Consider the following 24,616-nt stretch of genomic DNA (forward strand, 5'->3'; position numbering starts at 1 on the left):
TCTGATTAGTTTTGATTTATTGCACAACTCAAGGGCTCACCTATATTGCTGCCGAAAATTAGTTTGTTCTGATGAGAGAAGTTAAAGTTGTGCGTGTTGGCGTGAGACCCACATTTACTCATTTTGTTCTACAAAAAATATTTCAAATATTGTTACACACATTATTGTCGTGTGCCTAAAAAAAGTATGCTCTATAACATACGCTAGTAGTCTGTATTCATTATCTTCTGCTAAATGTATTTTACTAGGACTTGGCCTCATACCTTAAGTTTCACTTTAAGCTTCATTATGCTCAGCAGGAACATTTGGGACATCTAGTAATATAACGCCGCAGGGTTGAAACAAAAGTACCAGCACTGGAGTGCACATAAATGAGCGAAGAAGACGAAGAAGGCGCGTGCGAGACAGGTGGGAAGTATAAATAAAGAGAGCAAGTGCAAACGGCGAGCGCGGTTGGGATAATTTTGGTTGCACCGCGGCGGCGGCGACGGTGCTGAAATTTTTAGGCGGCTGCGAAATAACTTTTTTTTTTCATCCTTCTTCACTGACTCAAACGCGTTCCATCGATGTAGATTAGTTACCGATTTTGACCGAAACTTGGTGCGAAGCCTACAAAGCAATTTTGGGTTGAAAAGAAGTACGAGTACGGTATGGAAAGGGAAGAAACTACGGGCATAAAAAGAACGCGAAGAAAAAAGAAAGTCAGTAGAGGTATGAAGTGAAACAAAAAACAAAATAATTAGCCACAGCTTTCTTCTCATTTTTGCATTTTTTTTATATTTCGCTCGTACTGTATTATTCTGTTTCCATTCAGTTACATTATTATCAACATTAAGGGAACTCATACGCGCTGGTAAAACAGCTTGCTTCTTGGCCACTCACCTGTAGCAGGTAAGAGCCATAGTTTGCAAATAAAACAAGACAAAACCGCGCCCAACTGTATAGAAATATCACACTTTCATTCCTCGTGTCAGTGATGGAGTTTCGTTAAACGAAAGATTTTGAAAGGAAATTCGTGAGACACCAGCCCCAAAACACTTCGGCGTTAGAGATCTGCGATAAGGATTCATTCAAAAGAGCTCGTTGGTGGCCTAATTGGATGCTTGCTGAAGGACGCAGTTGCGGTTAAAAGGACGCGCACATAACAGAGACAGAAGAACACTGAAGAAGACGATACAGGCGACACCATGTCTCTGCATCCCTGACACAAAAGCCTACGCGCCTTGAACAGTACAGGTGGTGGCAATGATGTGAACGACGAGCAAGTCCCCGTCCTCTTAGCGACTATTATTCCCCGGCCAGCACGCTGTCAATTCCTTAGCAATTCGGCATATAGATTTCAAGAAAACAAAGGCCTTTATTTGTTATGATAACGGTGATAACTGGACGTTACATACTGTACTTTACGGTTGACTCAGTGGTCAGTGTTCGCCCACATAAATGTGCCGGTCCTTCACGGCTTTCTTCACTGTATAAGTAAATTAAATTCTGGGCTCTTACGTGTCAAAACCACGATCTGATTACAGGGCACGCCATAGTGGGGGGACTCTGGCTTAATTTTGACCATCGTGCATTCTTTAACGTGCACCCAATGCACAGCACACGGGCGTTTTTGCATTTCGTCTCTATCGACATGCGGCTGCCGTGGCCTGGATTTGATCCCGCGACCTCGCGCTTAGCAGCGAAACGCCATCCCAACCACCATGGCGGGTCTCATAGAACAGGCTTGGAACGCATTGACTATTGCATGTGTTGTAATAACAGGCTTCAGGTGCCAATTACTTATGTCCATAAAAAGATTAACTTCGCCACATTCATTATGTCTTCCAAATTATGAGAAGTGTACAGTTGCACAAAGTATTCGTAATTTTAAATTGTTCAGCAAGCTTTTCATTGAATCCTTCTCGCATATTTTTAACACAGAAGCGTCTTGGGGCTAGGTGTCTCACGAATTTCCTATCAATATAATATATCGTTTACCGAAACTCCTTCATCACAGGCACGTTTACAGAATGAGGACTCTATGCGAGAAGTCTCCACGGAAACTTCAGATATCCGAACATTAACTATTTGACGTTTAGTATGCCTGGAAAGCACGTACTGTCGACCAAGAAAGTTTACGGACCACGGGATCTCAGAAAACGCTAAATATCCGAGCAGCCTTTAAAAGTAGCCAGTAAAACCATACATCACAATGGTGTTCGCATATACCGGTAGAGGCTGGAAATGGGAATACCAGGCTGTGTTTTGAGGCTGCGGAGATATTCAGCTATTTGTCAGATCTATTGGTCTGTAAACTTTTTTGGTCGATAGTACATATCCAGCGACTTGAAAAAATACCAAATGTGAAACATAGTAAAACACAAAGAAGTGAGCCCGCTACATTACGACACACTGGCACTGAAAGCAAACTTTCAACTCGTTTTACTAAAAAAATTTATACATATTCTTGGATCTTGCAGCTGAGATCTAATAAGAAATGTTTCAAGATGTATGCTACTCGTTTTCAGTATCGTTACCTTTATCAGTGCTATTGTGTATCACGCACTGTCTTGGCGCCCACAATTGTGCGCACAGTGCGTGACAGGAAGAATTCCTGAGTACACAAATCTCGGTGATGTAAGTACGATTGAATATCGCATCACAATAGTGAATAGTGCCCATGTATATCCCGATTTTAACTATCGGTCGTTCAGCGCTTGCAAGAAGCCAGACAGGCCAAATGACGGCTGCAAGTTCGATACCACGTCCACAAATGCAAACGTTGATCACACTGAACCCAAAATACTTTTCTCATTCGAAAGCACAGGAGCTGGATCTCAAACCCGAGCTGCTCACCAATGGTCACGCTGACGACGTAGCGTCGTGCGACGCGCTCACGGCCAAAGCCACGCTGAGAGGATGTCCATCTGTCGAGATATTCCCGTATGCAGAGCGAATTTCGTTGTCGCGGCACAAAGTAGCAAAAATGGTATACGTGAATCCGGTCACCACCTCCTCGAGGAGGACACGGACTACTTCTGCACAGAGCTGCCGGTGGCCGACGGCCAATCACAAAATCGACACAATCACAGATGAAACGTTGCCTGCTTCACAAAAAAAGCTGCTTTGCAAACTATGTACAGGCAAGGCGCCGTTATTCTACGAGCGTCAACCCGGAGCTCGCGACTCTCTTCTACTGAACGGGCCACAGGAGGCAGCGAAGAGCCGAGCGGCTGTCCTGCCGAGGCTCTGGTGTCTGGTTTCGAGGATGGCGGTGGGAGAGGAGAGAGAGCCTCGGCACTCATTCCTTGCCGTCGTGACGTCACGAGGCTGCGCAGGTCTTCGGGCGCTCGCCAGGAAGGGCCCAAAATAGCGGCCCATACGGGTCAAGTCCCGAATCGCGGCCTCGAGGCTGCAGCCCCGCGCTCTTTCGTCAGCAGCAGCAGCGCCGCCGTCGCAGCATTAGCAGCCGTCGCCAATGTGACCCGTCGCCAAGTGCAAGACGACAGCCACCTAGTAGACCCGGCTGTTCCTATTTCTTTCTTGAGCCTCCAAGCGCGCATCCGCTTCACGCATCGAACGGTCACAGGCCCCGGGTTCACGGCGTGAGTCAAGGCCGCGGCACTAAATCCTGCCGCGCTGTCTCATTATGACGATACTGAACCGCGTGAATCGGAGGATCATCGTCCCACATCTGCAAGACGTAACGGTTGCACCAGGGTCGTTTTCTCGAGGAAGAGAAAAAGATATTGCGCACGGACCTTCCCCCGGGACATCGCATCGCCCTCGACAGTAAACAAAGCCACACTGTGATGAAGCGAGAATTACTATATTCTGTGTTGGCGAAGCACCATCCGCGCATAGTTGCCTGCACGCCGCGATGGCCCAGTAACTTTGTGGTTTGGGTGCTGCTGAGCACGAGGTAGTGGGTCGGATTCCCGACTACGGTGGCCCAGGGGTATGCGGTATGCGAAGAGATTGTGTACAGAGATGTCCGTGGGCGGTAAACAACCTCCACCTCCACAAACAGTCCCTGCCCGTGCATTGCTTTGGGACGTTAAACACCATGAAGCCTTCAACTTATGGCTATCTTAAGACGCTGGATGGCGCAAGAACAACACGCGTTATCAAGCCTACGTCTCGCTGAGAGTGCGAGAGCCAGCAATGGAAATAATTACACCTGCAGGTATGCGAGACAGAGGAATGCAACAAAACTTCATACTGTAGTTGTCGTCGTGGTATCGCCGTTTGACAGCAATGCTGAAAACACGGGTGACATTGTGCAGCAAAGCGGTGGTGCGTTCACGCTCGAGCGAAGCCTGCGCCAGCTTTAGCCTCGGCACCGATCCCTCCGAAAACGTCCTTCGCCAACCTGACGTTTATGCATGCCAAGGACATCTTTTAATGGTGCAGAAAAGGAGCAAGTAAAGGCGGAGGTGACAAACCGTCCGTTTACCACTACGACGCCAAGCTGTCACGCGAGGCGACGACGCGCACCCTTGAACGAAGTTTTCGATCACTACAATGACAAGCAGGAGTAGGGCTTTCGATTGCCACAGCTGCTGTCCTTACTTGGCAATGTCTCTCGAATATTCGCTGTATAGATTAAGGCTAAGTATACTATTGGTTGCATATATTTTTACCTAAATGTGCAATGGCATTATGATACGATTTGCACGAGCATACACGGGTAAATTCTGCCGTAATACCGAGTGTTAGGCGTTCGAGTGCGAACCAAGGTTTTCACCTTGAGTAATCATATATGCTTGATTCTGAGTCTCAAGATCCCACGGTTACTGTTAACCCGAAACCTAGAACTATAACTCAGTGTAACTATGCCTATCTGTGAATCTTCATCTTGTGACGACGAATGAGTCCAGGACCGCAATGGTATTGATGACGTTTAAGCATCGAAGTCGTGCGTGGATACAAGAAAGTCATCAGGACGTAGTGATGGGAAAATTGGTGCACATGCATCGTAAACTATAGCGATACATAGCATACGACCGCCAGAAAGGGACACGACTTATGTAAGCAATTCGGACCACTTGGCGTCTTTTTCTTTCTCTCTTTCGCTCTCTTTTAATTTGTGCTACAGCACCTCTACATCCTGATATTGCAAATAGAATGTGCCTATTACTGATGTCCACCACTGCCGCCATGCGGTTTCAGCCAAAAGCTGTTCCCTCTAATAAAGCGCGATATTCTCACATTTTCACGTCGAAACACAGGTCTATAAGCACTGCTCTGGATGGCATGGGTTCTTTCTTTTTCTATTTTTCTTTTTTTATCACGTAGAGAATCGCCAAAATAAAGAGATTCATTTCAGCCAGCTGAAGTTCCCGTACAAAACGGTACGGAACAATAAGCAGGGCACCCAGCCTACGTCTGGCACGCTAGTGACGTCGCACTGTTCCTGCTTCCAAGAATGGAGGAGGCCTACACAAACCAATTAACCATTTCCGTTTTCAGTCAATCATACGAGCTCCAATTTGCTAACCTACATTAGAGCTAAGGAAAAAAAAGCGCCTTAAGGCCTTAGACGTGTGAAGAATGTTTATCTTGTGGCTATCTCTTGCAGCAAGCTTTCAAGTTACCTTTTGTCTTGGTTTCTTTCTTTCCTTTTCGTTACCGTTGGGGAAGGGGCAATTACGCTCTACGACAAATCATACAATACACTCAGGGTATATATAGCAAAGTTGTTATTGGAGAGTAGATATACCCACGATAACAATGACGCTATACAGGGTGCCCCAACTATCATGCCTACACACACGAATCAAATATAATTCCGCACCCGTTGTATCATACTGCGTCCGCGTATGGAAGTACTTGCGGTCACCTATAATGACATTTACATGCCAATTCATACGCAGTACGTCAGTGGATGCACGAGTTCGCAGCTATAAAGGCAAAATACTTTTCACTTCGCGGTGCTTGCTGATGAACACAGTGCTTGCTGATTCAAGCTAAAAGGCGAGAGTGTGAATTCACAGAAAGCAGGTGAGAAAGAGAGAGAGAGAAAGCATGGAGAGGAAAGGCAGGGAGGTCAATCAGACGAGCCTCCGGTTTGCTATCCTACACTGGGGATAAGGGATAAGTGGAAACGGAAAAAGAGGAAGACAGTGAGCACTGAGTGCCCGTGGAAGGACGCAGAGGAGCGCGATTTTCCAAAAAAACGAACTCAGAAAATGGATGACGGCACGCCTCCTATAACAAACAAAACAGGCCCGTTAGAAACAAGTGCGCGAAGAGGACAATCTGGAAGTGTGTGGCTCAGGTGCCCACCACCAGCCGAACGTTGCGAGGGTGTAGTTAGGTCGCCGCGCGAGGGGTCGACTCGGATCCGCGCGTCCTCTCACGTCGTAATTCCCGTCACGGCCCTGTGCGCGGCGCGCCAACTGTGAGCGACGTGATGTGAGCGACGACCCGATCGATTATACGCCGCAGACCTTATTACCGACCGATGCGTCATAGTCCGCCAGAATAACTGCGTGCCATCGAAGAGCGCATGGAGTGCGAACCGTAATTTACGGTCTCCCGTTACTACACCGCTGCAACTGTCAAACTGTCGTGACGCGCCCGTTCTAGGAATCTATATCTATAACCTTAACACTATCAATTAACTGCGAAACTTTAGCGCATAATTCTTTTTTCCGTGGGCGTGGGATTCTCCCGTGCCAGCAACATCACGGAAAACTTACAGCGGCAGAAAGCCGAGCTAAGTTGATATGACTTGTGGTATGATGTGCGTAGGCGTATAGAACACAGACTCAAAGGAAAATAAATGGCAACACCAGCACCGTCTATCGATGTCATTTTTGTTCTTTATGTTCCTCTCGAGTCTGCATATTGCACGCCTACACTTTAATAAACCCCGAATCAAACTACGTATGCCGGCGTTTGTGCGTGGGTGGTTAGGTTATCTCTTTCATTCTTCTTATGTACACGTTTTATGCGTCTATACCTTGTCACGAATCTCGGAAATGTCACATCATTAACAGTTTCGCATATTGTCATATAAATATGTTTTGTTTTGTTTCCTAAATGTACCTTGCAACAAGTTGGGACACGTGGTATATTATATGGAAGGCTAAAAGTTGAGCTCCCCTGAATCGCATGGCTTCCATTCCAAAATTTGCGTTAGTGCATCAACGTTGTCGCAGTAACAAGACCACATTGCCATGAAATCTGTATTAACCGATGGCTTATTGAATGTTACTACTACTATAACGGGGCATTTTCTATCACCCCTCCCCCCTCCCGCCTTCAAACAAAAAGGAAACGGAGACATCTATAACGATAACGAGAAGTTGTTTTTCCGTGAGCCACCAGAGCGGCAGGTAAGCTTAAACGAAGAAAAAAAAAGTTTCTTTGCAGGCAAGGCACTGCTCCGGCGCCACAATAACTCCAAGCGAGTGCGATTGATTATTTTATTCGCACATCTGCCAGGCATCACATGTCATGCTCAGCGCGACAGCGAGCGATGCTTCGATATTATACCATAAAGTCGTTGGTCGGACGAAATCTCGTCCGGTCAGGAAGTATCACGACGAGAACACGAAACAGACGCCGACTAAGGTGAATTAACTTATTTTTCCTAACTTAAAAACTTAATTTAAAAAATATTCACCTTGGTCGGCGTCTGCTTCCCGTTCTTGTCATATTATATCATGTGTGCATTTGGATATTCAAGTCCATGCAGTCCATGTTTTTAGTCGATGTTACGCCTATCAGTTTCCTTTCCGTCACCCGCTTGGCCGCCCTTAACGACGCCCATTCTGTACAATCCATTACACAGAACCCATTTTCCCGCGAGGACGTCAGAGTGCTGGTCTCGCACATCGTTTAGTGAACGAGAGTTGCTTTTTCTTTTTTTTTTCTTTTTTTTTGGACCTACCGGGATCGTAATGGTACTCCACTCTTTATCGCATCGAGCGTTAGTGCACCCACAACGTCCCCCGAGGACCGGCCAATCACGTTGAGGGCGCCATTCATCGGTTGAATACTTCGTGTGTATATCCTACACCATGCAGATTTCTTTTTTTTTTTATTGTTCTTTTAGGAAAGGGCGATTCAGTTCAGCGCTGTGCAACGAGTGCAAACCACCTGGTAGCATCGTGCCGTAATCAAATACAGAGGCGCTATAACGTAAAGCTATTCCATTCTTTTTCTATTCCATTTCTGCCACTAGCCCTCCACGATTGGTCAAACATTTTTCGGGCCACCTCCACTTCGCCTCTCTGTTACGCGGTGGCATGTAAATACTAAACATTAATTATTATGCCGAACAAAAGTGTATTTCTTTTTCTATGAATAGCCGGAGACTGCCCCGTTCCAAAAGGACTAAAATATGACGGTCCACCCATTGCTTTGGCACTGTATACTCGGATTCCTCAATGGATTCCTCTGCCTATAATAAAAAATATTTGGGTAGCAGTATAATGTTGCCGAGCCCTTTCGGCAGTATACAGCATCGCTCTGCCAACTCTTCGTCGCTGAGAATCTGTTTTAGCAGTATTTTTAATATGCCATTGCACGCCGCCGCAATTTTCGACCAGTCAACCCAAGCTAAGCAAGGGGAAGCGGACCAATCGCAGACGCCGGCACGGTCTTCCTCATGCTGGTATCTACTTTCACTGCGCTTTCTCGGCCCCCACCGAATCCCTCTCCACTTGAACGCGCTCCTCCGCTCTAGTCAGCAAGAAAATAAGATGCTGTCAAAGTAGGCGATGCTATTCGCTTTCAAGGTAAACAAAAGTGACCTCCTATAAACGAGGATTCTGTTTGATTAGACTGATCAAATGACGCTGCGGGTCCCGGCTCGATGCTTGCGTCAGCGGTAACGTAAATTTGACGTCAGGAGATTGGCATAAAGTCAGAATGGAATAGCTTTACGTTATGTGGCTCCAGGCTTCTGATTTCTTAGGGCCCTCCGAAAAAATTGAAAACGCAATCTGAGCCACGAAGGCCCTGCTGGTATACTTACGCCAATCAGGTCCCTTATAGACATTCTTAGATTTTTTTTTTTGTCTTCTCCACCTCTTGTCTTTTTCTCTTTGCGTAATCTCAAACACGTCATCTGATGTAGTAAGCCCTGCGTGTAATGCTGACACATTCAGTTTCCATTAAAATTATCTCTCTCTCTTGCGCGTGCGTGTGCGTGTGCCAGTTTACGGGAACAAGAGGCACGAGACCACGGCCAACACACGAGCCGGCAAATTTTCGTCCATGCTAGCTTTCTTATCATATAAGCACATGTTTGCGAACGTTGCAATTTTTCGCTAAGGCGGCCGCGTTTTTATAGGTCTGCAGACAAAAACGACGTCCAGGTGCTCAGGTTTTGGCACAATCTAAGATAGCCGCTGTGTTCAAAAGTAATGGAAAGCCCTCTATTACAGCTTTTGCAAGTACATATAAGCCACGTCCTGTTGTACTATCACTTTAGAGATTCTGCAATTACCTTAGCAACTGACTTAGTTAGCTTAATTAACTCAATTAACTACAATTAATTTATTAATCAACTTCGCACGGGATATCTTTAAGAAAACAATATGTCTACATGACAAAGGTAATTACTAAGCGATAACTGAAGCTATGAATGCATTCTTTCCTGTATTTGAACCAACTTTCCAATATCATTCCGTTAACAGCAACTGGACACACTTCAAAAACAAAGTGAACTCACAAACAAATTAATTTCAAACGTCACCATTCGTTCCTCTCAGCAAAAACCATGGTTAATAAAAGCCCTAAAACGCCTAGAAAATAATAAAAAAGCGTCTCTATCGCGCCGCCAAGCAAAGGCGACGCCCATGAGCATGGGATAAGTATTACGAACCTGAACAGAGCTACGTTGACGCACTGCGTCACGCTAAACGCTCATTTTACCACAATGATCTGCCAAACCGATTATTTAATAACCCGGGGCAATGTTGGAGAGTGTTGGCTATACTGTGTTCACTAACGAATCTGATGCACCTCCCGTTTCGCCATCGCTTAGTATAAAGTCTTCAAAGCCACCCATCGCTTTCAATGTAGACGAGATTTGTGCAAGCATCGACAAAATCAAGTGTTCATCATCTCGCGGCATGGACGAGATTAACTAAATTTTTTTTTAACACAAAGCGGACTGCCGCAGCATATCTGTCTGATATTTGACCAGCCTTTCTTCAGGTTTCATTCCAGATGACTAGAAAATTGGAAGTCGTTCCTGTCCATAAATCAGGTAACAGGAACTCGTCGCTAAATTACGGCCCCATCTCCATAACGAGCGTCCCTTGCAAAATCATGGAACATGTCATCTACTGTCTTATCATAAATTTTCCGAGTCGAATCACGTTTTTCATCCTGCTCAGCACGAATTCCGCAAAGGCTTCTCGTGTGAAACTCAACTGGACACCTTCCCACACAATGTTCACACTAACCTTGACATTAACATACAGACTGTCATAATTTTTGCTGCATTTTTCTAAGGCCTTCGATAAAGTCCCTCATCGGCGTCTAATATTGAAACTTACAAGACTTGATTTGCATCTAATGTTTTGAATTGGATTATAGACTTTCTTAGTAACAGCTCCCAATCTGTCATTATAAATAATCACCTATCTATTCCTGTGCCAGTAACATCAGGCGTTCCTCAAGGATCGGCTCTTGGCCCTCTTATTTTTATTATATATTAATGACTTACCTTCTCATGTGTCCTCTGACATCCGAATGTTCGCCGATAATTGTCATTTATCGCACTGTACGTAGGCCCTCCAATCAAACAGTCCTACAGAAAGACCTCGCCAACGTACTAACATGGTGTGACGTACGATTGGTCAATGACACTTAATGCAAAGAAATGTAACGTTCCGTCATTTACTCGAAGCAGTAATCCCCTAGTATTTCTTTACCAAATCAGAAATATACCTCTCGAACTAGTAGAGTCATATAACTACCTAGTTGTCACTGTGTGCAATGATCTGTCCTGGCATAAACATATTTCTAATATGATATTGAAGCAAGACAGAAACCGTCTTTCAATAACGCGCGCAGGTTCGTGCGCCCTCCAAGAGGACAACGGCGTATTGGCGAGAACAACAAAGACGATGACGTAATGGAACGTGCATTCACCGCACGCACTCGTATCATACGTGGCCGTTGTCGGTGAACAATATAAGAAAAGGAAGTGAAGCGCCGCTTGAGGAAAAGAAAAGAAGGCTTCTTGATCTATTGCTTGGAACGCTGCAGTAATCTTATTTATTCACTTGCCGGGCATCCCCCATTGTGACCCTCTTTCTTCCCCTCTTCCCTTACGTAGAGTAGCAGGCCAGATGTTCCATTTTCCGGCCAACCTCTCTACATTTTCAAATCATTAAACTACTTCTTGCCGGGCACAAGTTAACCCACAATAAATAGTTATCTTAGGATTCCTTGAACCCTTCGTTACAATATAATCTGCTAATAAGACGCTAGGTTTTTTTAAGGCGTAATCTCCGTCAGGCCCCACAAAACGTACAACTGCTTGCCTAAAAATCCCTTGTTCGATAAAAACTACAATATGCATGTGCCATCTGGAGCCCACATCAAACGTACCTTATCAACTCGCTTGAATCTGTTCAGAGCCGCGCTACTAGGTTCAATCACTCACAATATTCATACGATGTCAGAATCCGGATTAACGCTACTATCTAATCGCCGACGCACTGCTAGTCTTAAGCTGCATATCACAAGTTTATTTTTCAGTACCCTTCATCATGCGCCATGCATCTATCCCGCAGGACACGTCTCTCACCACACCAGTCATCCGCAGCAAGTCGCACGCCCTAGTGCCCGAACTGCCCATTTTTCCGCCTCGTTCATTCCTCGAGCTGCCAAAGACTGGAACGACCTTCCCGCTGACATTGTTGGCATCGCTTACGCGTCTGTGTTCCAACAGTGTGTGATTGATCACTTTGCACATAGCTAATGATGCGTACATAATGTGGAACTTATGTAAAACCCGTCCCTTATGTAATTCCCCCTCCGGGGGTGCTTAAGAACAATAAATTAAACTGAACTGAAGTAAACAGTCAACTATCCCGTGATGCTACGATTCACACATTACAAAGTTTGGGCGCAAAAAACGTTCCACCGCACGGAGGAAGTTTCCGTCAAAAATATCGCCAGTGTTTCCTATTACTGCTTACAGACCCACTGCGCAAGGAAAATCAATGTACTGTACTGAAGGAACTTGCCACAATGCTCGTGGAAGTAGAAGAAGACGACAAGAAGCGCTTGCTCGCCCGCTTCGCTATAGCTCCTATTAAAATACTCTGCAAAACAGACATTCCAAATAACAGACTTGAATCATTTGCTTTACTCTTGGGACAATCAACGGGGTCCCACACGTAAATTGGAAACCTCCCTCACAAAATTACAATGCCATATTCTACCACCAAATTCTTATCTACACAGGTCTGGCCTGGCGCTCTCCCCTCCATGTCATTTCTGCAATAAACCTGGAACCATCGATCATTTTTATTAACCTGTCGTCGATTCACAATCTAGAGAAAAAGATACTTGGAAATTCCAATCCCGAAAATTAGGTATTGCTGTAAACAATAAAAATATTCTCTCCTTTGGGGCATATACATTGGGTTTTAGCCACAGGGACGTATGCAAGGCAAGTGTGCGAGTTCCTTTGTGACACAAGGAGAATTCCTAGTAAATTTACCGATTTATTACTTATTTTACAAAATTCCACTTTAGATAGATTAAAACTTATTACCTTCTAGCTTGGCCCCCTTTCAAAATAGCCCACGTTTTCCTATAAGAAAAATAAATGTATCTAATGTCTAATGTTTGCTTCACTGTATAACTTCAACTGTTCCCTCACATAGAATTTCTCCCTCAAGTTTTCTGTAAGGACCCATGTAAGCGCCTATAATAATTGGGACGACCTGGCCAAGCTCACTAATGTGATCTTTTACTTGACGGACGTGGCGAACCTATGGTTCCGAAATCATGAATCCGATCTTGCCACCTGGTCGGCTTTCACGACACCTTTGACAAAGGTCTTCGGCCGTACCACCGTTCGCCGGCTTCGTGCTAAGCAGCGCTTGCGTGGTCGAGCTCAACGCAAGAACGATAAATTTACTAGTTACATTGAAGACGTGCTCTCGCTGCAAGCGCGTCAACTCATATATATGGACGAAGCAGACAAGATAAAGCGCGTCATGAAAGATATCGATGACCATGCATTCCAGATGCTCGTCGCCAAGAGTTCCCAGATGGTTGCCGAGGTAATTCAGCTCTACCAGCAGTACGACGAGCTGCACAAGCAGCGTGCCTCAACACGTGCTACTCAGCATGACACAGCGGATTTGGATTTCAGCCGCGACGCCGCTGACATTTCTGTTTTAATGCCGCAGAAAAAGCAGTTCCTCCGCCAGGAAGTCGCAGGTCAACTCTCTCTGGCGAATAGCACACCGAAACGTTGACATTCTTGGCTCCTTCACATAGTCACGTAATTCAGACGCAAGTTGCCGAAGCGCTGCCACCTGCCCCTCCTCAGCAGTCAGTATAAGTCACTGACTTATACGCTAACGTTGTCGCCCGGCCATATGCTCCTCCTGCTCCTGACGCCTACCGGACCACGGCACCTTCCATGTACCGCCGCCACCTTCACGTCCGGTTCCCGTCCCCTCTCGCCAACCCGTGGCGAACACCTGATAACCGGCTAATATGCTATTCATGTGGTTTCCCAGGCCACGTGGCACGATTCTGCCGCCGTCGCACCTTCCGTTTTCCAGTCAGTGGGGGCGCCTCAAGCCACATGCTTGCTCGACTTCCGCCTCATGACTCGCTAATCTTCCTCCGGACTCGTCCTCCAGTCGCCGCCCCTTCGATTCACGCCGGACGCCTTCCCCACGTTGCCGATCCATTTCCCCGATGGTTCGCCGACCCAGTCCATGCCCGCAAGAACTGAGTTTTCGTCGAACATTTAAAGACCTAATTTTTCTCCTGCGAACGAAATTGAACTGTCCGTAGACGGCGTCGCCGTACATGCACTTACTGTCACCAGAGCAGCCAGTTCTATTATTAGTGGAAAGCTTTGCCGCAATTTCAACAAAGTGACCACTCCACTTATCTATCTATATCTGGGTACGGCAACCTCGCATTCAGCCTTCAGCATCATACACAGCCCGGGTCGTCATCTAAAGTGTTATGTACGTTGTCGAATTTGTCGTCCTTTCCCGTTCCTCACTCGACGTCATTCTTGGATGGAATTTCCTATCTGCCAAGCAAGCTCTTGTCGACTGTGCTCGTGCCGAACTTGTGTTATCAGTGCCGTGCTTTGACCCTAACGACCACCGTCCTCCTGGCGTTGTTGCCGCCTCTGACATCGACGTCGCGCCTTTCTCAGCCGCTCTGGTCCCTGCGTTGTGTAACTCTGCCGCGAACACATCTGTTTTGTTGTCGCCGTCGACCACTTGTGTGCGCCGTCGGAACTTTCGGCTTCGGTTTATTGTCGTCCCTTTTTGCGACGGTTCTGCTGCCCTTTACGTGTGCAAATCCTTTACGTGTGCGAGGTCACCAGAATGGCTCCTTTTTCAGTGGAGGAGGGGAGGGGGGGGGGGGGGGGGGGGGTGATTGTACTGAAGGCACTGGCCACGGCGGTGGGGAAAGTAGAAGACGACGACAAGAAGCGATTGTTCGCCCGCTTCGCTTTAGCTCCGATTTGTTGAAGCCTACCGCTGAAAAGTACATCAAGTGCTGCTAGACAAACACCCCGATCGAAGTACATTCCTAAATTAAATTCTGGGTTATTAAGGGCCAGAACCACGATTTGATTATGAGGCACGCCGTATAGTGGGTAACTCCGTATTTATTTGGGCCACCTGGGTTTTTTTTTTTTTCGTGCACCCAACGCATGGTACGCGGTCGTTATTACATTTTGCCCAAATCGAAATGCGGCCGCCGCGGTCGGTTTGCGATCCCGCGACCTAGTGCTTAGCAGCGTGACGCCAAAGCCACTGCGCAACCACGGCGGGTAAAGTACATTCTTGATCATATGTCCGGCTACGATTATAAAAAGGTGGCCCGATCGAAACTCCTTGAGCTTGTTAAAAATGAAGGAATCACATTTAGGCTTGCGCGTGCAGCGAGCCGCCAGGTCACGTAATAACCCTGCGACCGCAACCCAATACGCAGAAAATATCTCCTTTAATTGTCGCTTCTTGTTTTCCCGCAGGCAAGAACTTGCAGTATATAAGGTGCTTCAGCGACGACTATGTCTAAATATTAAAAGTAGCGAATTCGAGACATAATGCTCTTGAAGATTGGCAACAAGGGCAGACAAGAGAAAACTCCCTCTTGGACGATTTAGCGGCCTAATTAACTACGATTCATTAGCGAACTAATTAGTTTTCAACTCTAGGCAGTCAATGCCGATGTGACATTTATAGCTAATGGCAAGCTCAGAACAAATAGGTTTTCGAAACCGATCAAAAGCCCGCTGGCACGAAGACCTCCGATTTTTTTTTTCAGCGCGAAACCAAAACCGAGCGTATCAGGAGGTTGCGTAATCATGCGCAGAAAGTACGCGTATTATAGTGTATTGAGTCCCCTATTATAAGCATGAAATGCTTTGAGCTCCCGTTGTAGGCGACCTTCAAGTTACCTTGAGCCAAAAGCCAGAGCCACTATCCCGGCACTCTAAACGAGAACATGCCGGCAAGTTGCGAGAACAAAACGAGATCATCCGCGCAACCATTCAAAACTTAACAAAATGCGGTCTCTGGCTCGCCACCCTTTGTCCAGGTCGTTACTCTCCAAACAATTAAGTTACAAAACATATTGCTTCCGAGTTCTTCTTAATGTTTCTTCACAATATCACTCAAGCTGTAACTTCGAGTGCGCTTAAGTTTTATTTGTCATTTCCAATAGCGACGTTCAAAATGCAGATACAGGGTACCTAAGGCCGCATATTTGCAGCCGACCACTTCGATGCGACAAGAAGAAAAAGTGGCGGCAGACGCTGAGAGCGTTGGACTGGTGCAAGAAGAAACGCGGTTGAAGGCGGCGGCACCACAGGCAGCAAAAGGCGTCATACGGTAGCCATTTCATGCTTATATCTACTCTCGATTACGGGAGAACCAGCAATTTTTCTTTAATAATTAGAAACAGTCGTCGCTGAAAGATGCAGTACATCGGAAGAGCAGACTCTGTGCAAGCAGCAGCCGGACAAGATAAGATAGACATATTGACAGATTTACTTGTCTGATTGTGTTAATAGTTAGTATTAGTAAATAGCACCTCCAACTAAATTTGTGACGGAATCAATGTGTAGGCAATGCTTACTATAGATATATGTATATAGGTAAAGGACTCCAGAAACGAAGTAGTACGTGAAGTGTTGACAAGTGGCTTATAGAGCACGTGAAGGAAAATTTATTAGCGAAGCGCCCCAACACGATTATAATATCCAGCATTTTCTTTTCCTGTTATTGCAGCTGTTAACACCCACGAGCTGCTGCTCTCGAAGCGCGCGGTCTGTCGCGTTAGCATTTGTAAATAATTTATTTGTGATCGGTGTTTGATGACACTTTATTTGTTTTCCCTTTCAGTTCATGGGTGTCCTGAAAGAACATAAGCAACTTTCGGTATTTTTCAGACCCGAATTTCATTGCGTAAGTAGTACGTGCGCCGTGCTTCAGACCCTGGGCCTCGATCCAAGAAACCGGCGTGACGCGTGCGTAAGCAAGGGATCGAGCTTGCCAAAAATTTGACATTAAGAAACACTTGTGCACTACGCATCGTGACGGTCGAGATTAAAGCGAGCCTTCCCGGCCAATTATTAAATAAGAAGCGAAAGGATTGGCGTTGCACGCTGAGCTGAAAGCGCTTTCGACTCGCCACTGCCACACCGTCAGCAGCCGCACCTTCCGAGGCGCTGCCTAACGTTGCTTTTTCCGAAAAACAGAACAACTGTGCAGGTCCACCAGAAACGTTGGAATCTAGGTGTAGCAAAGCTTTAGTGAATCGGTTCAGCAAATGCTTTACGGCTAACTGCGATGCGTACAATTTTGTTTACTTTCAGCCATATGCAACGTGAAATCTTATGCAATGCTTCTGTTCGTGCACCACAAGGGCTTCCAGTTTAATTCTCACGCAATATTTACGTTGATGCTTTACACCGCCCACAAGCTATACCGAAATTCAAACACCAAATCAGGCGGCTGCACTGGCAGCGTGAGATGTCTACGCGGTGCGTCTCGAGGATGTATGAAGCTGGTCGAAGGAGAACAGAGATGACAGGTGTGTAAGCCCAGACAAGTATGACACACATACCCAGCCGCATTTAAGGATCGCGTACTTCTTGCGTCACAGTGACACATACACATTTTGAAGGATTGACCAAGAACGGGCTCAGACACACACAGTGGCACTTACCCAATGGCTAAATAAAAGAAGAAAATCAAGTACACCAATTAATATGTTAAATATGAAGCGCTATTTCATTAACAGGTTGGTGTGCTTTAGAAGATACCTCTGAGCAGGAACTTATTTTTCTGTTTCGAAGAACAGAGGTGCGCTTGCCCGCACTACTTTGTCGGTCAGCGTGCAAGGGTTATGTCCCACGTAAACTTTAGGCAAACCTTTAAAACATGCAAATGCCACGCAGCTGGACAGGACCAAGGTGATGTTGTTTGCCGTCGCTTGGAGATACTCGGATTATTTAATGCATTCCGCCTTATTACATAATTAGTCTTAATTAATTATTCAACTTCTCAAATTTTATAGTTAGATTAAAAGGGTCAATGAGAAAATTGTAGAGCAACATGGAAAACTCCCGATACAGCTTTCTGTTGTTCAATGCGTGCTGCACAAAAGTGTTTTTCCGAGTGTGAAAGAAGCCCGCGAATACACGCGGAATTGCCACGCGACTGGCCGCTCGAGGCACTTTGCGTGTGTTCGCGCGCATACTTTGCGTGCATCCGTAAAGGCTGATTCACACTAGGCCGACACGGCACCGATTTTGGTCTGCCGACTGTTGGAGGTAGCGTTTTCCTTCCTTTAAACCGTTGGCCACAGCGTTTTCCGTCCTGTAAACCTGCTCGTGTCATCAGTCGGCAGACCAAAATGGTTCTTGTGTCGGCGTAGTGTGAATCAGCTTAAGGCTGATTCACGCTGCCATCGCGGACACTGCGACCAGGTATTGAACCCGCGACCTTGTAGTTGATTTCTTTCTTTCTTCCCTCCTCCTCCTTTTTCACGAAGCACGTTACGTAATTGCTTTTTCTTTTCTTGTCCTACATTTTTTTTTCTTTAGCTATCTGAGGACAGGAGAACACAGCACTTTTTGAGCCTTGGGCGTATTGCCTGAGGCTGCATCGGCAGTTGCCTGGAGCCCCGGCGTTGAAGAAAATTGCTTCCTGAACAGTATATGCAAGAGTGCGCAAAGATCGAGCGTATTTGCTGTTCCCGTGGTAGCGACCGTTCGCGAACACCCCCGAATACAAGGTCACCGTCCACCCTCTCAGGATCACAATTCTAGCGTTCGCTTCGAGGCTATTTCGCGACCGAACTGGAGGAGGTGGGAGGCCATCGAAACATCTCGGGAAAGCGCACGACCACTCCTGCTGGCACAATGGCGGTGTCATTTCCGAAAACACGCACTGACACGCCAGACAGCGGGTCTGACGATGGCCAGGGCGACGAGACGTTCCCGCCACACACGACGCGCTCGAGATTTTTCGAGATTTCCAGTGACGTCCAAACGTTCTCGCCTTTTATTGCAGGGCTACGGCGCTGCCCGGTCAAGTTGAATCAAAATATGGAACTGTCTCGAGTCTTCCGTTCTTTGTTCATTTCGTCCATTTCCTCCGTGTCTGCAAAGTGAACGGCCGCTGTTGCCGTTGGGGAGCGAACGTACATATAAGGAAAACGTCAGTATACGACTGCCTCCGAAGAACGGCCGTGCTTTCGCAATAAATATACGTAAACGGAAAGGGGAGAAATGAAATAACATTTCTCGGAGGAAATCCTGACAAGTATTACGCGCGCCGCATCTCGTCTATCTGGCACTGATGGACGCGCCGGGACCAGAGCCGAGAGGGTCCATGTGGCGCTTGCCAGCGGCGAGGGCTTTTCGGGGTCGGTGTCGAAACCGCCCCGCGCAGACGCAGCATCCGCTCGCTCGCACGCTGGGCCGGAGATTCGCACCGTCGAAACTTTCGACGGTTTGAGCAAACAAACTCCTAAGGATGGGAGGGGGGAGTGCGCTGGGGGAGCAAGCTTTCGTAACTAAAACGAGGGGCGGAGTGGGGGCGGAGGCAGCGATAGAGGAGAGGTGCACACGGACGCGCGCTGGGCTGCCAGTGACGTTGGGAGTCCCGGGTTCGCGCTCGCGTGACGTATAGAACGGCTCGAAACCAAAACGGCACCCTCGCTTCGAGGCGTGGGAGGAGAAGGGTGCTGGCGGCCACAATCGGAAGGTCGCGCGTTTCTTTTTGCGCCCGAGATTTGTTTTGGGGCCGCGTTTCGCCACCTCCGCGAGGTGAGCGTGGGACGACGACGCCCTTGGCGGACGTCGTATGAGTGTATACCTTCGCGCCTTCGGAGAGAGAGGAAATTCGAGGCACAGTGTGCACCGAAGAACAGAAAGCGTAAACGTTGCGCATCGCAGGCACACGCTAGCGCAGCTGAATCGGAGCGCTATGTATATAGGTATAGCCGTCGAAGCGACATTTCGACGACATCACGTGATAACGTGACGCCGGATGTTAGAGGGCGTCCCATCGGCGGTTTCAGCGCGGTTCTTTCGACACATACGCAAAGAGCCAATTTCTTCTTTCTTTCAAAGTTCCTCACCGTTGTTACTTTTCTTTTTTTCTCTTTTCCCTTCGGGCCTTTTTGACGTCAACACGAGCTACCGTTAAGGCGCGTCGGTCCTGTTTTTCAGCCGGGCAAACGCATCTCTCGACGACACTGGGGACGCTCCTGCCACTCCGGTTTGCTCTACCAGACAGTTTATGCCCTGGCTGTCCGCCGCGTTGGCATTCTCCGCCCGACTCGTTAACAAGATTAGCGACGTACCCACGCTGGCGCTGAAGTGATATTCCCTTGCCGTATCATTGCCGAGAACGTCAGTGACAGTTGCGTCATGTCGGCTCTAGTTATATACATGGAGCTGCGCAGGCCTTCGTGCAGGCTGTGAGAAGTTTGCGCGTTCGACGTCAAGCAACCTTACTGCACGCGCACGTGAAACACGCTACACGCGCCAGAAGTTGCGCGAAGATCGCGAGAAAACGCGCTTTGAATATTTTGCTCATGCCCGTCGCGGTGTTTGACATCCAGTGTTCGAAGTGCTCCCCAGCTGTTGAAGTTCGCGCAAGCTGATATGGCATAATGTTCGCGTCCATGGGGAAAGAAATTAAGCGGGGAAAAAATATGTTGAAGGTCTCGGCCTGCGGAAAAACCCTTCAGCGTACAAAATACAAACTTAAGACAGCCCGCTGAAACTTACTTGTGTAACTTACAAGACATGCTTGCAAAATAGGTATCGAACGAGTCATTGTAAGAACTTGGCGTAGAAGTAAGTCGTAGTTCGACCTTGATAAGCGAAGTATCTGTCAAAGCTGCTGTCTAGACGAAAGTCTTACATATGCTTATGAAAGATAAGTATTGTTGAAACGTACATATAAGATGAATGTATTGGCCCGTATAAGTTTCCAGCATGCAATTCACAACGTCAAAGAGGTCAGAAATTATTTCTTTCGCAGAATATAAAACAGAAAAACCGTGCGATATTAAGACGAAGAGCAAAGTAAAAGACAGTGCGAGTGCTTTGTCCTTAGTCTCTCGCTGGCGCTGTTAATTTGTTAACATCAGTTACCAACTAGCCCAGAACAACACTTTGCTGATTATACTTCAGACAAGGCAAAATCCTTTTAGTGCGCAAAACGTGGAAGTGAGGAAGGAGGCGACAGGACGGAGTGCACACTAACAACAAAGTTTATTGCTCACATTGCGTAAATTTAAGTAGCGTTTGAGGGAGAGGAGGAGAGGGGTATAGAGGAGGTCAAACTACTACGTAGTTCCCGCCATCTGAGTAATAAACTTGTTTGTTAGTGTGCTTGTCACCTTCTTTCTTAATTCCAAGTTTTGCGCAAAAAAAAAAGTAGTTTTCCTTGCCTGAAGCAATCTTTCACTAGCCAGCCCTAGCAATCAACCTCACCCTTTTTGCTATGATTAGAGTTGAGATCTCCGGGAGGCATGTCCCGGTTTCCCAAAATGTCCCCATGTTAGTGTCGGTTATATACGTAGAAGCACCTACAAACTGCTTGCACCAAGTTTTAAGCAACATTGCTGTCCCGAAATGCTTCGAAATTACTAGGGTGTCCCGGAAAATCATATATTTTGATTATTTATTAGACGTTCTTATACTCGCTTTGCCATTCAACTACTGGTAATATTTTAGCCGTGTCAGGAAGACCTAGGTGCTTCCCCTGCTTGTGTGCCCATGGCGTCCCCCCGAATCACTGTGCTGCAAACTGACTTTCATTACTTCAATATTGCAAGAACTGTGAAAGTACCACATTTATTTCACGTGGCGCCTACTACAGTATAGTTTATGACAGGTATGCGTCCGCTTTCAGAGCAACTCTGAAACTGGAATGTCGACTTTATCGTCACTACATAACTTCATTTTCATTCCAGGCACTCAACTATCAAATGCCAGAGGTTTGCCGTAAACGCATCCGACCAATGCATCTTGGCCCGCGATGCTTTAAAGTGTCCTGTAGTGTATGCTGCACGGAGTTCTATACTATACCGAGGTGTGAAGTCATTCCAGAGTTTTCGATGGGGCTGGCAATGAAGTCCCGCAATGTCGCATACAATTATCCCATGCGAGAAACAAAAGCAGCATCTGTTTGCAGACTTCTTAGCTCCCCTCCCTCCGAGCATGATATCCGCTCGACGTGTGCGGACACACTTATGCAGCTTCGCGAACAATCGATGAGTGTGGATTTACACCGAGTTCAACTTCGAGGCTGTAAACAGCGGGGCTCGATGTGGAGGCGCAGCTTGAAATCTTAGATTATGTAGCAGACAAGATTAATGGTCCCGGTAAAGAAAAACTCAGGAGGAACCCTGACACTGAGTGGGTGCGCTCGCCAAGAACAGTGAATAGGGATTACGACTTGCACGTAAAACGAGCACTCGGGTTTTTACGTTTCGGCTGTGTAGAAACGTAGCTATATATATATATATATATATATATATATATATATATATATATATATATATAAAGGTTGAGCGAGCAGCCGCTTGAGATGTTCTTGACAATTTACGTCAATGGTAGAGAATAAAGCATCCGATGTTTCGGCGGCCAGAACTTGGAAAACATCTTGAAGCCAATAAAAACAAACTGAACTTATTTTGGCACTCGATGCATTGTCCCGAAACGTGCCCCAACATTTTTTTTTTATTTTATGTCTAGATTTTGTCAAGATTTTAGTAATGTTTCTGTCCAGGTTTCCCCAACTCTAGCTATAACACACAGAGCGTGGGGAGTGAACCAGTACGTTAAAATACACATGGTGGAAAAGCTCCACATTACAGAAATGAGAATATGCGCTGCGGCGTACTCACACAGATCGCCCTGGACTAACAGGTCAGGCGTCCTTTTCCCGAGCTCATTCTAAACGGGTCGTCTGAAAATCATTCGCATACAGAAAACAGGACGCGACGTCCACTTCTCTACAATCTTCCTTATCGTTGCTGTTTTTCCTTGTCAGAAAGTCGTATCGCAATAACACCTTGTTTCATGTGTTACTTATATGACAAGATCAACTCATCATTTGAAGCCATTGTCAGGTCGACTATCAACTTATCAATATGTCAACTCATGCTGCCACATAAGTTGTTCTACACTTTCTGTCACATGCGCGATACAGTTTTTAATCCGCCAAACCGTTTTTCCCGTCGCCTTTCTAACAGTCTGTGCTTTGAACGTTTACACTGTACTACCACTGCGTTTAGCAAATCTTTCTTTACCCTTGAATAGAGCAGTGAAATGCACTGCCAGATCAGCTCGTTCACGAGCGTGACTTAAACAAAAAATTAGAAAGCTACTATTACAGCCTTTCAACCCTTAGTCGCCATTACAACGCCACCAGAAGTACTCACTCACCGCGCCAACTTACATAGAAATGTCGTCTTTTTGCGTAATTGGTATAAGGAACGTATTCTTTGCGGTTCGTTGTAGTGATGACCACGCGTATTACTGTTCTTGCTCCCCTCTACGTAATACCCCGCAAGGGGTCCTTAAAAGTCAGTAAATGATGATGATTGGAAACAAACCATGGTTCTCCTCGAGATAAGGAAGGATGCGAGACGCCCTGGAACGGTGCAATCACCTCACCGTGTTTTTCTTCGGTAACGCTCCCTCCCCTCCATCTCACGAGAACGCATGCGCATACATACACTCAGACATAAAAAAAAAAACACTCATGCACACGAAGAGAAAACGCGTAGCGGAAAGCCAGGAAACTAAAAGCGCCCTGCGACATCGCACGGCCCTGTGAGGGATGACAAGCCGCGCGGGATTCCAGCAAAGTGTGTTCGCAATCGTCGCACGTGGCTCTGCCCCGACACAACAACCGCGGTGGCAGTGCGAGGACAGAAAAGCGGCAGCGAAGGAGGGCCTCGAGAAGTGGGAATCTCGAAGAAGAGTTTCGCAAGCGACGGCGACCGGACGGCCGTTGGCCCCGGCGACGAAGCACATGCAGGGTCCCCGGGAATGCATAAACCACAAAGTGGCGAAATATGCGCGCCGTGACGACAGGTATCTCGTCGGCGAAGCCAGCATGACGGCGCAGAAAGGCGCCTCAAAACAAGGTCTAGCGGGGACGCACATCTTTCGACAAGCCAGACGATACGCCGAATATAACCTCGTGGGCGGCCGGGGGTGTTATTCTGGACAATGGAGTTTGTCTCCCTTCTCCGTGTTCTGGGCGCTGTCAAATTCCTCCATATTGTGGAATCCGCTATCTTGTCAGCTCCTGATTGGTTCACAAGGCTGCTATGGCCTCTATGATTGGCTCTAGACGCTAACGTACCAGAATCCGCTAACATGGAGGAATTTGACAATGTCGAAAGTAGTACTGCTGGTTCGTCGCTCGGATTCGTTATTGGCCAGGGCACTCGCTAATTAGCCTAATTAGCACTATTCGCGGGCGCTTGTATTTTTCGATGTACACGTGTGCTCTAGTTTGTGAATCATAGCTGATCGGCAGCAAACTACAAGGAGATGATGAAGTGGTCCCCCTGTTTGTATACGCACACTGAAAGGGAACACGCCGAGAGCTTCATTGATGGTGTCGATCAATGATCTGTGGATATCGATCATGACACGCAGTGGCAGAAATTTAAGGGCGTTCTACCGTTTAACATGCACCTTTCGCCACGTGCACTTTTGTAAGTTGACAGCGGGCCGATAAATATATCAATGCGGAATGTGCTACGTTAGCTTATGTTACGGCAGCCGATGCCTCCTTTTTCTTATATGGGGTGTCCCAGCTAACGTTAGCCAAGCTGTTCGAAGAAAAAAAATTAAAATACACTGTGCAAGATGCGATTTTAAGACCTGCGATGTTGG

At 46.8% G+C, this 24,616-nt stretch overlaps 1 protein-coding gene across 6 annotated transcripts in view; it reads right to left on the reverse strand.

Moving 5' to 3' along the window:
• Window positions 1–24,616, reverse strand: part of LOC119442913 (RING finger protein nhl-1) — a 130,117-nt gene that overhangs the window by 35,230 nt on the left and 70,271 nt on the right. For 3 of the 6 annotated variants that reach the window (XM_037707976.2, XM_049662456.1, XM_037707981.2), the window contains exon 1: window positions 2,839–3,236. The exons of 2 other annotated variants lie outside the window; for them this stretch is intronic. The gene's annotated coding sequence lies outside the window, so the exon portion shown is untranslated. Of the gene's footprint in view, window positions 1–2,838; window positions 3,238–24,616 lie in introns of those variants that run through there. One more of the 6 variants, XM_037707980.2, reaches the window with a different exon arrangement.

This window comes from Dermacentor silvarum, chromosome 2 (genome assembly GCF_013339745.2).
Source record: "Dermacentor silvarum isolate Dsil-2018 chromosome 2, BIME_Dsil_1.4, whole genome shotgun sequence".
Lineage (NCBI taxonomy): Eukaryota > Metazoa > Arthropoda > Arachnida > Ixodida > Ixodidae > Dermacentor > Dermacentor silvarum.